The sequence below is a fragment of the Nycticebus coucang genome, chromosome 2 (assembly GCF_027406575.1).
Source record: "Nycticebus coucang isolate mNycCou1 chromosome 2, mNycCou1.pri, whole genome shotgun sequence".
Lineage (NCBI taxonomy): Eukaryota > Metazoa > Chordata > Mammalia > Primates > Lorisidae > Nycticebus > Nycticebus coucang.
Window position 1 is genome coordinate 96131244 of NC_069781.1, and position 12860 is coordinate 96144103.

The window sequence follows — 12860 nt, forward strand, 5'->3', positions numbered from 1 at the left end:
TTGTATCAGTTTGGTTGTGTTAGGCTGCAAGTAACAGAACACCAGTAGCTTAGTCAATAAATACATTTATTTATCTTATGGAACTAGAATTCTGAAGATGGGCAGTTCCAAGTTTGGTGCAGCATGTAAGTGGTGCCACCAAAGACCTCATTTTTCTTTTTATAATCTTTTCTTTCTGCCATGTTTACTATGTTGGATTTTCATCTTCGCAGTTGTCCCAGTATAGTCTCCAGGCATCACATTCATATGAAGGCAGGAAGGGGGAAAGGTAGGCCCAGTATCAGCTGTCTTTTTCATCAGCAAAGAGAAAGCTTTCCCAGAAGCCTCCCAAAGATTTCTCCCTACACCTGATTGTCAGGACCAAGTCACATGTCCACCCTTGTCTGTAAAGGAGGCCAAGAAAAGCCTCTGTAACAGGAGATAAGAAAGAAAGCAGAGGGGTGGGTATGACTGGGTTTTTGTTTATTTGTTTGAGACAGAGTCTTGCTCTGCAATGTGGACTGGAGTGCCATGGCATGGGCTTAGCTCACAGCAACTTCAAACTCCTGGGCTCGACAATCCCCAGCTAATTTTTTCCTATTTTTTAGTAGAGATAGGGTCTTGCTCTTGCTCAGGCTGGTCACAAACCGTTGGGTTCAAGGGATACTCTCACCTCAGCCTCCCAGAGTGCTAGGCCCACATTCAATATATCAATAATTACATGTAAATGTTTAATTAAATCTAAATGTTCTAAATACACCAATTAAAAGACAGATCAAAATGTATAAAAATGGATTTACAAATAAAGAAACACATGAAACTATATGTTGTCTTTAGTAAATTCACCTCAAAATGATGATATAGTTAGGTTAAAGTAAAATAATGGAAAGAATATATCAAGCAAATACTAATAAAAGAAATCTGGTATGGGTTTATTAATAACAAAGTAAACTTCAGAACAAAGAAAATTACCAGAGATAAAGAAAGACATTACATAATGATAAATGGATCAATTCACCAAGAAAACATAATGATCATAAATGCATACTCTCCTAACAACAAATCTTCATAAAGTGAAAACTGAAAGAATTGAAAGGAGAAATATATACATCCAAAATTATAGTTGGAAACTTCTATACTCCTTTCTCATTAATTAATAGAACTAGTGGACAGAATATTAGCAAGGATATAGAACTGAATAACATCGACCATCTAAAACTAATTTCATTTATAGAATATTCTTTTTACCAACAGGTTGTACATTCTTTTCAAATACTTATGAAGATACAATATATCCTGGGTCATAAAACAAGCTTTATTAAATTTCCAAGAATTGAATCATGCAAATTATGTTCTCTGTAATGGAATTAAGTTGGAAGTCAATAACAGAAAGATAACAGGAAAACCTATGAACACTTAGTAATTAAACAAGACACTTCTAAACAATCCATGGGTCAAAGATGAATTACCAAGAAAAATTAAAAAATATTTTCATCTGAATGAAAATAAAAATACAATTTATCTGGCTTGGCACTTGTAGATCAAGCGGCTAAGGTGTCAGCCACATATACCAGAGCTGGTGGGTTCAAATCCAGCCCAGGCCTGCCAAACAATGACAACTACAACCAAAAAATAGCCGGGTGCTGTGGTGGGTGCCTGTAGTCCCAGCTACTTGGGAGGCTGAGGCAAGAGAATCGCTTAAGCCCAGGAGTTGGAGGTTGCTGTGAGCTGTGTTGTCACGGCACTCTACCCAGGGAGACAGCTTGAGGCTCTGTCTCAAAAAACAAACAAATAAACAAAAAACCAATTTATCAAAAATTTAGGGGTGAAATTAAAGTAGTGTTTAGAGGGAAATTTAAAGCACTAAATACTCAGATTAGAAAAGAAGATCTTGGCCGGTGAGAGAGTAGCTCACTCCTGTAATCCTAGCACTCTGGGAGGCTGAGGCAAGAGGATTGCTTGAGCTCACAGGTTTGAGACCAGCTTGAGCCAGAGCAAGACCTCATCTTTTAAAAAAAAAAAAATAGCTAGACATTGTGGTGGGCACCTGTAGTCCCAGCTACTGGGATGATTGAGGCAAGAGAATTGCTTGAGCCCAAGAGTTTGTGGTTGCTGTGAGCTATGGTGCCATGGCACTCTACTGAGGGTGACAAAATGACACTCTGTCTCAAAAAAAAAAAAGATAAAATTAGTAATCTAAGTTTTAACCCAGACCAAAATAAATCCAATGCAAGCACAAAGAAGGGGATAATAAAGTTAAAAGCAGCAAATGCTGAAATTGAAAACAGAAAAACATATATCACTGGGCAAGAGACATGAACAGAACCTTCTCTAAAGAAGACAGAAGAATGGCTAGCAAACATATGAAAAAATGGTCATCATTCCTAATCATCAGAGAAATGCAAATTAAACCTACCCTGAGATATCACCTAACCCCAGTAAGTTGGCCCACATCACAAACTCTCAAAGCTGCATGGATGTAGAGAGAAGGGAATATTTTTACACTGCTTGTAGTACTGTAAACTAATAGAACCTTTTTGGAAGGAAGTATGGAGAATCCTCAAATTAGACCTTCCATTTGATCCTGCAATCCCATTAACTAGGCATCTATGCAGAAGAGAAAAAAAAATCCTTTTATCTAAGGACATTTGCACTAGACTATTTATCACAGCTCAATATACAATTGCCAAAATGTAGAAACAGCCTAAATGTCCACCAACCCAGGAATGGATTAACAAGCTGTGGTATATGTATATGATGGAATACTATTCAGCCACTAAAAAAGATGGAGACTTTACATCCTGGATGGAGGTGGAACACATTCTTCTTAGTAAAGCATCACAAGAATGGAAAAGCAGGAATCCAATGTTCTCAGTTCTAATATGAAGGCAGTAAATGAGGTAATACAAGAGGTGGGGGTAGGAGAATAAGGGAGCAGGGAGAGAGGAGGATGGAGGGGGAGAGGGGTAAAAAAATGAAAACAGAAAAACAATGGAGAAAATCAACAAAACAAAGAGATAGTTCTTTTAAAAGATCAAAATTGAATCTCTAGCAAGACTAACAAAGCAGATTAATAAAATGGATAAACTGACAATGCTTACAAAGGAAAAAAGAGAAGTCACAAATTCCCAACATCAGGAAGTAAAAAGGGGATATTACTACAGACTGTTGAAATTAAAATAATAATAGGATGCTATGAACAACTCTACAGACATATATTCAATAACTTAGATAAAATGGAACACTTCTTCAAAAACCATAAACTACCAAAACTCTCTCAAGGTAAACAGATAACCAGTAAAGGAATTGAATTAGAAGTTGCAAATCACCTGAAAAAGAAATCTCCATCCTTTGAGTATTTTGTTGATGAATTCTACCAAAATGATTAAAGAAAAAATAACATAAATTCTACACAGTTTTTCCCAGAAAATAGAAGAGAAGGGAATATTTCTCAACTTATTTAATGAGGCCAGCATTACCCTGATACTAAAACCAGACAAGGAGATTATAAGAAAATAATATACCTTATCAATATTTTTGCAAAAATGCTTAACAAAATATTCGCAAATTGAATCCAGCAATATATAAAAATAATATACTGGTTCAATATGTAAAAATCAATCAAAGTAATCTATCATTATGACAGTCTAGGGGGGCACCTGTGGCTCAGTCGGTAGGGCGCTGGCCCCATATACCAAGGGTGGCGGGTTCAAACCTGGCCCCAGCCGAACTGCAACAAAAAAATAGCCGGGTGTTGTGGCAGGTGCCTGTAGTCCCAGCTACTCGGGAGGCTGAGGCAAGAGAATCGCTTAAGCCCAGGAGTTGGAGGTTGCTGTGAGCTGTGTGATGCCATGGCACTCTACCCAGGGCCATAAAGTGAAACTCTGTCTCCACAAAAAAAAAAAACAAGACAGTCTAAAGAAGAAAAAACACATAATTCTATCACTTTATGTAAAAATGACACTTTAATATAGGAAAGTGGATTCCAAAACTGGGGTCTGGTATAAAGGCCAAGTGGGTTTCTGGCTTTGCACAGGAAAGAAGTCAAGAGCAAGCTAACAGAGTAATGCAAAAGCAAGTTTATTCAAGTAAGAAAAAGGGTAAAAAAGGGAGGCTGCAAAAAAGAGCAGAGGCCATCTCTCAGAGCAACAGAGAGTAGCACTTTGTGAGTTTCTGGGTCTTATTTTATCCCTTCTATTTAATTGTATGTTAAGCAGAGGGAAGATAATTCATAAGATTTCTGGCAAAGGGGTGGGCAGTACCCAGAACCAAGGGTTCCTCCTCTTTTTGAACCATACTGGGTAACTTCCAGGAGTTGCCATGGCATTTGTAAACTATCATGGTGATGGTTTCTTTTAGTATGGTAATACCTTATACGCAGGATATAATAAACAGTGAGGGTAACTTGTGGTAATTTTCGTCATATCATGATTCTAGCTGGTTTTGACCAGCTTCTCCACTGCCTCCTATTTTATCAGAGACTTTCGTTTGGGTTTTACAACTCCTTAGTGATCAGGGCCTGCTGGTTACCTATTGTAACCTGACAAAAATTCAACATTCATTTATGATAAAAACTTGAAGCAAACTGAAATAGATTGGAACTTCTTTAACCTGATAAAAAATACTATCCCTCTGCCCAAAATTTATGTGAGGCTTTTTATCCCTGATACTTCAGAATATGATTATATTTGGAGATAGGACCTTTAAAGAGATGACTAAGATAAAATAAGGCTCCTAGGGTAGGGTCTAATCCAATCTGACTCATGCCCCATAAGAAGAGAAGTTTGGACACAGAGGCACCAGGGATAGTCCTGCACAGACGAAAGACCATGTGAAGACAAAGAGAAAGAGGCCATCTGCAAGCCAAGGAAAGAGGCTCAGAAGAAAACAGACCTGCCTACACCTTGGTCCTGGACTTCTAGGCTCCGGAACTGTGAGAAAGACATTTCTGTTATTTAAGGCACCCAGTCTGTGGTACTTTGTTATGGCAGCCTTAGCAAACTAACACAGGTACCTACAAAATATCTGCAGCTGACATTATACTTAAAGGCAAAAGGAGAATGCTTCCCTCCTACGGTCAAGAACAAGGCAAGAATGTCTGCTGTCATCACCTAGTGCAAAAAGAGATATGGAGAGAGAATTTGGGAGGTTTATCAAGGTAGTCCATTTTTTAGATATTATCTCAGCTTTCACCACAGCACCCACCAACACCAGCTACACACACATGTGCACATGTACACACACACACACACACACACACAATTCTGTTATCTGAATGTCTTAATCAGAACTAATTTTCACCCAAATTATCAAAATAGTTGCCTCAATTCAGTTTGATTATACAGAAGCAGTTTTAGGCATAACTAGGAAGGGGGGCAGGGATTCAAAGTAACAGTAAGATTATGAGGTCTGCATAAAAGAAAATGTTAAAAAGAAAAAAGAATTTCAGTGTGCTCCTATATGAAAATTAGAACCTGCACATCCCTGCCTTCTTAAAGAGGGTCAGGGTACATTTGATTGAGCTTTCTAATACCATTATGTTCTATGGTCATAATATAATATCTGTATCCTAATTAAAAAGGAATAAAGTATGATTATTTAAAAAGCATAGAGCTTCTTAGAAATCTCAGTTTCTGACAGTTATTCGAAGAGTTTTTTCCCCCACATATAATGCATCTGAGCAATTTAGAACTATAGCTAACAGGCTCCACTTCACGCCTACTCTTGAAAGAAAAGGGTTTCATGCAAAATGTGAAAATTGCAGCTGGAGCCATTATGTAAGCTACTTAACCTAGAGCTAGGAAGGTCTACAAGCTATATGTTGCCCTGGATGGACATGGAAAAGGGTGGTTAAAAGAAAATAAGAATTATGTTCTGAGGCTATGTTTTCCTCTGAGACGCTTTAGACAATGCCTTTATCTGTTCCCCATTTTCTAATTGTCTTTTCCAACAATGTGGCAATAATTTCATGGTATTATGTGCTGTCACTTCTGCATTAGTAAATACCAGGTCCTGCTGAGTAATTACAGAGTAACCTCATAATGAAATGCAGTGATGAGTTCTAATTAAATTTTTATGTTGCTTAAAACTATGCTATTTTAAAATGAGAATTTTCCATGTATCCTAATGAGTTATCAAAATGCATTACTCCCACAAAAATATACAAATGAGAAGGTAAACATTGAATATTACCACCAGTGGGCATGTGTGTGGAAACATTTATAATTAAAATTAATATACTACATTAAAATTATTAAAATATAAAAGCATATCAAAATGGTGTAACAGCAATGGGGAAGGATTTTTATGAAAGCTCATATTTCGTTTTATATTTTTATTTTTTAAAAAGAGAAACAGTGCTACTTTATTAGAATACTGAGTTTATTTCACATGTTGTATATTTTTGTCTCCCCACCGTTTCCTTGTCTGGCTACAACTATGTCCTATCATAACATTCCATACATACTTAAAACCCAAGTGAAGGGTGGAGTGTCATCTTTAAAAACTAAAAGTCATTTTGGACAACACATTCTTGGCAATGGAACCTGGACAACATTTATCAAACATGGTAGGGAAAGTTCTCACTCTGCCTTATAAAAAGGACAGCCAGGCTCGGTGCTTGTAGCTCAGGGACTTAGGGAGCTGTCTGGTTCAAATCCAGCCCTGGCCTGCCAAACAACAACCCCGGCTGCAACCAAAAAATAGCCGGGTGTTGTGGCCGGCACCTGTAGTCCCAGCTACTTGGGAGGCTGAGGCAAGAGAATTGCTTAAGCCCAGAAGTTTGAGGTTGCTGTGAGTTGTGACTCCACTGCACTCTACCCAGGGTGACAGCTTGAGACTCTGTCTCAAAAAAAAAAGGGCAGCCAGATATCAACTGTTACAGAAATGAAATAAGGTGGAAAAAAATTTTAAACTATTTTATTAAAGAGTCTTCCTCTACTGCCAGAGATCTTGAACAGTCTCCTAGTCAGTCATCCAGAAGCAATTCTTTTTATTTTATTTATTTATTTTTCATTTTTTTTTTCTTCCTTTGGCGATTCTCTTGCCCTTAGCCTCCCAAGTTGCTGGGACTACAGGTGCCCGCCACAATGCCCGGCTTTTATTGGGGTCTCACTCTGGCTCAGGCTGGTCTCCAACCTCTGAGCTTAGGCAATCCACCCGCCATGGCCTCCCAGAGTGCTAGGATTACAAGGTGTGAGCCACTACGCCCAGCCAGCAATTCTTCACATAATTGATGAATTTTGCTTCCACTTTGGGAAGCAAACCACCTTTTTCTATACTTTTTTTTTTTGTTTTTGCAGTTCCTGGCTGGGGCTGGGTTTGAACCTGCCACCTCTGGCATATGGGGCCGGTGACCTACTCCTTTGAGCCACAGGCACCGCTCCACCTTTTTCTATACTTGCTTGCATTTTTGCCTTAATGTCTTCTACAGAACTAGGTCCTTTTGGGGTTTTAGGAGTTTTTTCCTGTTTTTTGAAGGATTTTTGATCTTTTGATCTCAGTGTTGATGGTTTTGAATCCTTTCCATTCTGGTTTGATTTTTGTGCATTTTTGGCTGGAGTGTCTTATTACAGATTTCTTCACTGGAGATTTTTCTTCCGTTTCCTCATCAAAATCATCATCTTCTTCTTCATCAGCAGCAAGTTTTACTTTTTCTGCGGAACTTTGCTACCACCTCCAGGGGCAGATCGCTTTCCAGACATACTTCAGAGTTTCACATTCTCCTCCTCTTTATCTTTTGACTCTGTATCTTCTTCCATAGCGACTAAGTGCTGCCCACTAATATGCACAGGCCCAGAACCACACTTCAACTGTAAGACCACAGGTGGTATTATTTCAAAGCCCCCAAGAAAAACTGTTGGCGTTACAGACATTTTCAAAGTTGCCAGTGTTACTTTAATTGGACTGCCTTCATAATTCATTGCCTTTGCTTCAACAATGTGCAATTCATCCTTGGCACCAGCCCCTAACCAGTGGTTCTCAATCTGTGGGTTGCGACCCCTTTTTAACAATGAAAATACATTGCGGCATTAGGAAGGTTGAGAACCACTGCCTGACTGTTCTTAAAGATAACTGGTGCTCATTTTCATCATTATCCACCTTAAAGTGATAATCTTTGTCGGCCTTTAGTTCACAGCTAAAAAGATAGTTCTGAGGCCTCGAGGCCTCACAATCAAAATGATAGTTTTGAGGCTCAGGTTCATGTCCTTCAAATCTTCCATGAAGTGGTGGCACGTAGTTAGGTCAGAGAGAAGGCAGACGGAGATAAACAATTACTGCTTCAAGGAATAGCCACACAGGACAGAATCACACCAGGAGCTCATAGGTCATTTTAAAAGGGGGGGGGGAATGCTAAATTATTCTTTGATCATGTAGTAGACAATAGAGTGAAAGCTATCTTCTGAACAGGGGACAAACACAAGTTAAGCTAAGAACATCCACATCTTCTATAACATCACAGAGCTAAAATAAAATCACTTTCTTTTTTTTTTTTTTTTTTTTTGTAGAGACAGAGTCTCACTTTGGCCCTTGGTAGAGTCCCGTGGCATCACACAGCTCACAGCAACCTCCAACTCCTGGGCTTAAGCGATTCTCCTGCCTCAGCCTCCCAAGTAGCTGGGACTACAGGCGCCCGCCACAATGCCCAGCTATTTTTTTTTTTTTTTGGTTGCAGTTCAGCCGGGGGCTGGGTTTGAACCCGCCACCCTCGGTATATGGGGCCGGCGCCTTACCGAGTGAGCCACAGGCGCCGCCCATCACTTTTTTTTTTTTTTAATTTTTAATAGTGCTTTTTATTGAAAAATCACATTTTATCATACATGATTCATCTCAAGAAACCAAGTTAACAGGAAAAGAATGTTTTTAGTACACATGTAACATAAGTGTTATTAAAGAACAAAGGCCTGTGGACTTTTATATGCATACTTAACATATTTAAAACATTTTGAATATTGAATTCACTTATTTATTATGTAACATTTAAGAAAGATAGATATGGTAAAATTTTCACAGAATTTTATGGCATAAAAACAGAAACTATAAATCAAAAAATATCACTGAAAAAATTTAGTCTTTAGGAATATCAAAGAGACTATTTAAAAAGACATGTTTTAAATGACAATATTGTTATTTTCCTTGTTATTTTCCTCATTTTTAACATTATATCAAATTTGGATATGTTTGTATATGTATTTACTTCTATTATTATCTTTTTTCTTTAATTTATGAAAAATACATTTGTTCTGTTAGGCTAAATTACTTTTAAATATGTAAATAAATGCATGTAGTCATACCCCACAGCACATTTTTGAAAAGAACGTGACCTAACAAGAAGTTTCATTTAACACTTATACTTTCTACAGGGCCTTTCAACCCATTTAATGGAGCAGTTAGAGTCCATAGTCAAGAACCAGGCTGCAGTTTCTTGTTGGACAATTGTATACACGGCATTGCATTTTCTTCAGACTCTTAGATTGCTGTTTTATAGCAGTAATAACATCTGGTCCCATATGCCATATTATGTTAATTCATTGATCAAATCTTTTTATTTATGTTGCTTTTGTTTGTCTTATAATGTCCTGTTGTATTGTTCATTGAGCATTGAAGTATGCATTGTATGTAAATACCAATATTGTTTGAGCCTCGCTTTATGTGTAATAATCAAGGAGCTTTGTAAGAGGTGAGACGCAGGCATATTAGAACAAATTTAGTGTGATGAAAATGGTTTCTATGGGACTGTATGACAGATGCTATTAATTCCCAAATTGTTCTCATGTATATTACTTAATATAATAGATGACAATCTGTGAGTTCTAGAGCACATTAAAAACAATTTTCAGTAAAATAAACTAGAATTACATTTTTCCTTACCAGAATATGTTGTTCAAGGGATTTTTCAGAAGCAAATGACCTTCTCATATGGGAGAAGAATGAATAGTCTAATAATATTGACTGAAGAAATGGTTCTTTTAAAAGGACACCAGGAATATCTTCTTGGCTAGTATGGCTTTGAATCTTGAATTTTAACGACAAAGTTTGAGTTCTTCTAAATGTTTTAATATTTTTATTTGGAAACTTTTTTTTTTTTTTTTTTAGAGACAGAGTCTCACTTTATCACCCTCACTAGAGTGCCATAGCGTCACAGCTCACAGCAATCTCCACCTCCTTCCTTGGCTTAGGCCATTATCTTGCCTCAGCCTCCCGAGTAGCTGGGACTATAGGCGTCTGCCACAACCTCTAGCTATGTTTTGGTTGCCATTTGGCCAGGGCCGGGTTCAAGCCTGCCACCTTCGGTATATGGGGCAGGTGTCCTACCCACTGAGCCACAGGCACTGCCCTATTTGGAAACAATTTCAAATTTGCTGCAATGTTACAAGAATAATAACAGTGCAAAAAATACTTTTATATGCTTTATAGTACACATTAGCCTAGTAAACATATTTTACTCCATTTTCTCTATCATTTATAGCTCTCTCTCAAAAAACAAGAATACAGAAAATGTAACATATATGAAATAAACAAATCAATGTAGAAAATAATTTTATCAGACCTACTTGGGAGCAATTTGCACATATCGTGGCTCTTTACCCCTAAATACTTTAGGAATCATTTTTAAAAATGAGGATATTTTCTATATTATCACAATATAGTAATAAAAACAGTAAATTTAAAATCCACATGACACTTACTAATTTATCATTTTCCCCCCTTTGTCAATTGACCCAATTATGTCTGTTACAGTTCCTTTAACTTCAATACAGCATCCAGGTTGATGCCTCTAGCTGCTGCATCCAGTTGTAATGTCTATGATCTCTGTGCCTTTTGTATTATTGCCTCTTAATATTTAAGTGCATCTTGAAGGATATTGGGTAAAAATACTTATTGTAATCCTTATTATTAATAATCAAACCCCCCACTAATTGAAAAACTACATAAAACTGTTCCATAGAAGGAAACAGATCTCTCTTTTATTTTTCTTTATCTTTTATCCACAAAACAACTTTTTCTTTTTTTTTTTTTTTGAGACAGGATCTCACTCTGTTCCTCAGGCTAGAGTGCACTGGTGTCATCATAGTTCACTGTAACCTCAAACTCCTGAGGTCAAGTATTCCTTCTGCCTCCACCTCTCAAACATCTGGGGCTACAAGCAAGCACTACCCCAGCTGGCTAAATTTTCTATTTTTTATGAAGACAAGGTCTCACTGTGTTGCTTAGGTTGGTGTCAAACTCTTGACCTCACATGATTCTCCTCCCTGGGCCTCCCATAGTGTTAGGATTATAGGTGTTAACAGATGATGTTAAGAGGAAAATTCCCCTGGCCCAAACTTCTTAAAAGTATATTCTACTTTCCTTCTTTTTAGCTATAGATACTTTAATTTTCTGTCATCTGTCTTCTGCCTTCATTAATATATGAAAAAAATTTTGAAGTCTACCAGTGACTTAGGAAATCCACCAATCTTTTTTTTTTTTTTTTTTGTAGAGACAGAGTCTCACTTTATGGCCCTTGGTAGAGTGCCGTGGCCTCGCACAGCTCACAGCAACCTCCAACTCCTGGGCTCAAGCGATTCTCTTGCCTCAGCCTCCCGAGTAGCTGGGACTACAGGCGCCCACCACAACGCCCGGCTGTTTTTTGGTTGCAGTTTTGGCCGGGGCTGGGTTTGAACCCGCCACCCTAGGTATATGGGGCTGGCGCCCTACTGACTGAGCCATAGGCGCCGCCCGAAATCCACCAATCTTATACGGTAACTCCTGATCCTATCTTAAGCATTTCTGTTCCCATTTACTATCCCTTTGATAGTAGAATACATTTCTTAACTCTGGCCATTCTATCTGGATTCTATGTTCTTCCTTACCTTTTTGATAAGCTTTTATCCTGTCTTCCTTGCTGATTCTTTTAGTGTCTCAAATATAAAAAGCTTTTTAAAGATCTATCTCCAGCTTTCTGGCAAATCCATGCACTCCACAATTACCAGCATGTAAATCAACTCTAAATAGGTATTACGAATCTAATGGTGAGTTTCAGCATCCTGGTTTCATTTGGTTTGTCAACACTTCAAACTCATTAACCAATTTATTTTATATCCTACCCTCCCAAATTTATTTTACCTTTGTTGTGATTCTTGTAACAGTTTCACTTAGCTTTAAGAATATGTATGACCCTGTCATCTCTCTCGCTCCCTAACATCAGCCAGGTTTCATACTTTGAGTCATTCTACAAATGATAGACAAGCTAACTCTTGTCGATGCCACGTCCACCCATTCTCACCACTCAAACCACTACTATCCAAGTTTCAGTCCTGTCGACCTTTTAACTTGTTTAACTTGTTTCCATGAATCCCTTTCTATTTTCATTCTAATTTCTCCATTCTAATTACAATATTTTTTCAAAGGGATATTATTGAAAAATATTTCTTATCATATTAATTCCCTGATGAAAAAAACAATGTCTCTTCTTTTTTTTTTTTTTTAATGTTTCTTCTTTGTAAAGAAAATAAAACAAAAAGTCTTTCACCTTCTACTTAAGTCCTTCCACAATATGGACCCTGAATCTTTTCTAAATTCACTTTTTTTTTTTTTGAAGACTTCAAATAGTTTTAATTTTAATAGATTTTGTAAGCTTGCTTTCCTTTTTTTTTTTTTTTTTTTTATTGTTGGGGATTCATTGAGGGTACAATAAGCCAGGTTACACTGATTGCAATTGTTAGGTAAAGTCCCTCTTGCAATCATGTCTTGCCCCCATTAAGTGTGACACACACCAAGGCCCCACCCACCTCCCTCCTTCCCTCTTTCTGTTCCCCCCCCATAACCATAATTGTCATTAATTGTCCTCATATCAAAATTGAGTACATAGGATTCATGCTTATCCATTCTTGTGATGCTTT

The 12860-nt window shown here is 37.6% G+C and overlaps 1 pseudogene; it reads right to left on the minus strand.

Annotated features, from left to right (window-relative positions):
- Window positions 1-6900: 6900 nt before the first annotated feature.
- Window positions 6901-12860, minus strand: part of LOC128597789 (nucleophosmin-like) — a 67244-nt pseudogene continuing 61284 nt past the window's right edge.